The sequence below is a fragment of the Dipodomys ordii genome, unplaced genomic scaffold (assembly GCF_000151885.1).
Source record: "Dipodomys ordii isolate 6190 unplaced genomic scaffold, Dord_2.0 Scaffold34, whole genome shotgun sequence".
NCBI lineage: Eukaryota > Metazoa > Chordata > Mammalia > Rodentia > Heteromyidae > Dipodomys > Dipodomys ordii.
The window spans coordinates 12172505-12177342 of record NW_012267250.1 but is presented as its reverse complement, the minus strand read 5'-3'; the positions used below and the strand labels follow the sequence as shown (position 1 = coordinate 12177342).

At 36.4% G+C, this 4838-nt stretch overlaps 1 pseudogene; it reads left to right on the top strand.

Moving 5' to 3' along the window:
• Positions 1-226: 226 nt before the first annotated feature.
• LOC105986236 lies at positions 227-1196 on the top strand (annotated as a pseudogene).
• Positions 1197-4838: the final 3642 nt, after the last annotated feature.

The following is a 4838-nucleotide window of genomic DNA, read 5'->3' as shown; positions in this document are numbered from 1 at the left end:
CCAACCCATTATCTTCAATAGGAAGAATGATTCTCTTGAATCAGAGGTAACATGTTCTTTGTCTATAAACATACCGCAGAGAATTCAGCAAGTAAGTAAATAAACACTGTATCATGAACACACCAGCTTGGGTGAAAGAAATTAATTTTCATCTTCAAAATATCCATTTATGCTCACTGCCACCTTTTGTGGGACCAATACCCTCTCTGCTCATGGCGGAGGCTAGTCCTGGCTTCTCGGATTTTCTCGCGTTTTGTGGCGACAATGGCAAGGAACAATGCTATTTTGAAGAGACTGGAGCAGAAGGGTACAGAGGTAGATAAAATCATAGAATATCTTAAGTAGCAAGTTTCTCTTAAGGAGAAAGCAATTTTTCAGGCAACTTTGAGAGAAGAGAAAAAATTTCTAGTAGAAAATGAGAAATTAAAGAAAGAAATTGAAGAACTAAAACAAGAACTAATTCAAGCAGAAATTCAAAGTGGAGTGGAGCAAATACCACTCCCATTAGTACTCTGCTACAAGCTAAGCTCCAGCTTCTGAAAATATGATACAGTCTACACCAGTAACCATCTCTTCTGGTCCCAAAGAATAGATAAAAGGAGAGGGAGGAGAAGAGAAGAAGGTGAAGGAGAACGCCAATAAGAAAGGAGAGAAGAAGGAGAAAAAACAGCAAGCCTTAGCAGGAAGTGCTGACTCTAAACCAATAGATGTGTCCCGTTTGGACCTTCGAATTGGTTGCATTCTTACTGCCAAAAAACATCCAGATGCTGATTCTTTACATGTAGAAGAAGTAGATGTTGGAGAAACATCCTCAAGAACAGTTGTCAGTGGCCTGGTGAATCATGTTCCTCTCGAACAGATAGATGCAAAATTGGATGGTGATTTTACTTTGTAGTCTCAAACCTGCAAAGATACAAGAGGTATTATCTTAATCAATGGTGATGTGTGCCAGTTCACCTGAAGTTGAAATTTTGGCTCCTCCAAATGTATCTGTTCCTGGAGATAGAATTACTTTTGATGCTTTCCCTGGAGAGCCTGATAAGGAGCTGAACCCTAAAAAGAAGATTTGGGAGCAGATCCAGCCTGATCTTTACACTAATAATGAGTGTGTGGCCACCTACAAGGGGGCACCCTTTGAGGTGAAAGGAAAGGATGTGTGTAGGGCTCAAACCATGACCAACAGCAGAAGCAAATAAAACAAATGTGTTACTGAAATACATTGGAGAAAACTTAAAAGACAATATAAAGGAATATATTTGTCACTTATACATAAGAAAATTCCATTTATGCCAGGCGTCAATGGCACACACCTATAATCCTCGCTACTCAAGAGGCTGAGATCTGAGGATTGCAGTTCAAAGCCAACCCAGGCAGGAAAGTCCAAGAGACTTTTGTCTCCAATTAACACCAGAAAAACCAGAAGTGGCACCGTTGCTCACCTTGAGCTGAAGAGCTCAGGTACAGCATCCAGACCCAGAGTTCAAGACCTACAAGTGACCAAGAAAAAAAAAACCAGAAAGAAAGAAGGAAAGGAAGGAAGGAAGGAAAGAAAGAAAGAAAGGAAGGAAGGAAGGAAGAAAGGAAGAAAGAAAGAAAAGAAAGAAAGAAAGAAAAAAATCCATTTAGTTACAAGTAGACATGTAATAGTGACAAGACAGACTTCTCCCTTTCAGAAATAGGTCATTACTTCTCCCTTCCCTTTGTCTCTCCACTTTCCCCTCTCCCTTCCCACTCTTCCAGTTCCCCTTCCCTCTTGCTTCTGGAGTTTGAACTTCAGTTCAGTACCTGGTGCTTAGAAGGCAATAATCCATCACTTGAGCCAAACCCCAGCCCTTTAGCTTTAGTTTGTTTCTCATCCTGCTAAGATGAGTACTTAAGCTACCTGTATTGATCATATTTTTTTATTATTTATTTCTACTTAAGCTGTGCTAGAGTTTGAATTCAGAGCTATATACTTGCTAGTTCGGTGCTTTACCTTAATCCAAACCCCAAGATTTTTGCTTTAGTTTGCTTTAGTTAATTTTCAAATAGATTTTCCAATCTTTTCCTGGGCCAGCCTGGATCAAGACCCTCCTATTTACACTTAATGCTTAGCTTGCATGACAGTAAAATTCTATCTTGGTAGGTTGTAATGGTGTTTTGCAAACATTTTCCCTTAGGTTCATCTAAACCTCTGATCTCTTGATCTTTGCCTCCTGGGTAGTTAAAATTACAGGCATGAGCTATCACAGCTGGTTCTGGTTTGTGTTTGAGATACGGTATTGCTAACTTTTTTTGGGGGGGGGCAGGGGGGGTGTCTGGACTGGCCTCAAATCATGATCCTACATTATCAACATCCTCTGTAATGGAATGCCTTTTCAAATTTTTAATGTTTGTTTTTAGATTTCCTTATGCCTCCATAATTATTGGTATAATAAACTAGTTTATTCTATTTCCTAACTTTTCTTAATCTGATAAAGTAATGTTCACTTTTTGTACAATTGTTTTGCACATTTTAACCTTACTGTTTGTCTTTTTTATGTCCTCTAAAATTTAATTATTTCCTTTGCACAATCCAAATCTCTGCTCATGCCATCATATCCATAAATTTCTAGGTATTCAGTTACACTTCTAGAAGCTTTCACGTGCTGATAAGGAATCTCAAATAACCATCCATAGGCTTGCTGAGAAGTGAGTCCTTAAAGTGAAAAGTTCCAAAAGTCATCTGATAAGGACATTCAAACCACATCTTCACTCCTTTCATGGCATGAGACCTAACATGTGACAATATCTTTGCCTTTTTATCTCTCATGTTCCTTGATCTCACAGTTACTGTCATAACAAATATTAGTTGAAGTCAGTCTTTGAAATACAAAGGTAAATCAAATGTGTGCATGTGTGTGTTTAAATATCTTTTGGAAGTTTGGAAATCTTTTAAAGATTCTGAGAAACCAGAATTTTAGCATGTTATTGTTATTTTTTTCAGAGTATAATAAAGTGATTTTATTTTATGCTTTAGCAATCTCCAATTTTGTGTCATTTGTACATATTTTATATGTGATTGTAAATGTAATAAAACTATGAGACAAAATCACTTATAGTTATCTGTTATATACTGAGAAATAGATATGACTTTATATTGATTTTCTTAATGCAATACATGTATAATGGGTAAAAGAATATCATATACTCAATGTCAATTTTAAAAACATTTATTTTCTAAAATTATTTCATCAAGTGAAATTCATAAAGTGGCAAAAAAATCCCTTCCTTGAGAAGCTTATTTTCCTGTTACCTAAGGTTTCATTATGTGTATGGACAAACTGTTTTCCCATCAGTGGGTGATGCCTGTCTTAGCTGCAGACCTGTCTCATTACTGTGCTTAATTGGAATCTCTTTTCTGTCTTTAGAAAACAATCTGTCAGTAAATTATTGTTGGGTGACCCTAGATGATTCATGGGACTAGAAACTACATGAAAAAAAAGACCCAGTCATTGTAATAAACTATAGTTTATAAGAATGTAAAAAGAAAGCGTGGAGTTTTAATATGACAATAAGTACATCATAAAAATAATGAATAGCAGAGTGTTAACTTTAGTTTTGTCTGTGTGTTTAGCTTGAAAATTAGACAGGTGTGTACAAATTGTTCTATTCATTTTGTCTTTGATGAATAAGAAATTGATATGATGACATTTACTATTTTATTAGCTCATTAGAGAAAGATATGTGAGGAATAGACAAGAAGCTTTTTATAGATTTTAATGATTTAACGTGTTCCACTGTGCCTAGCGGAATTTACCTGCACATTTATACTAGATAAACAGTTGTAAGTTTGTAAATATGTTAGTTTCTGAATTCTACCTCCCTAGGATCTGATAAAAATAGAATAGACACTTTTTGTCACTTTTGTAGCTACTGAATGCAAAGGACTTTCTTGCATTAAAAAATCATTCAAGATAATTTCTTATGGATAATTTTTCTGTTAAGTGACAAGACTGTCAAAATCCTCATCAGCAAGCAATGATTGCATGGTATCAGAATTCCTTGACAGACAACACAATGGGAAAGGGAAAAGCAATAGGTATAGTTGCTTTCCAAGTATGCAGATACTTCCCAAGTACCTAATTGTGTCTAGTAAAGGATTGGCAGGGTGGAATAAGGTGGATTAGCCCAATTATGAGATGTACTTCAACAAATGTTGACATTTATTTTATAAATGGGAAATCCTGAGTTCTGGGGCTCTCTGTAGTTATGGGAACTTAAGCCAACAATTTGCCATACTTAACTTTTAAAGGAAATATTTGAGGGCTGGGAATGTGGCTTAGTTGCAGAGTGTTTGCTTAGCATGCATGAAGCCCTGGGGTTTGACTCCTCAGTAACACATAAACAGAAAAAGCCAGAAGTGGCATTGTGGTTCAAGTGGTAGAGCGCTAGCCTTGAACAAAAGAAGGTCAGAGACAGTGCCCAGGCCTGAGTTCAAGCTGCAGGACTGGAAGAGGGGGGGGGGGAGAGAGAGAGAAATATTTGAGATGAGACTTAAATGTTTTATAAGCTATAACGTACTACATAGATCTGTGGCTAATGAAGGCTTACAAATGCTCTTCAGCTAAACTTGTAACTGTGTGCTGGGTTACAATTTAAAACTGGTATTATCATCTGACTTAATAGTTTGCCTAATTCATCTAACCCCATAACTGTTTGAATGATCATGTTTACCTCTTGAGTAATTCTTTTATAATGCAATCATCACTGAATTAATTTGTTTCCTTTTTGTCATTTAGGAATCCATTCTCTAAGCAACTAAGCTCATCACTTCTGTTTATTAGTATCTCCATCATCATCATCATCATCATCATCTT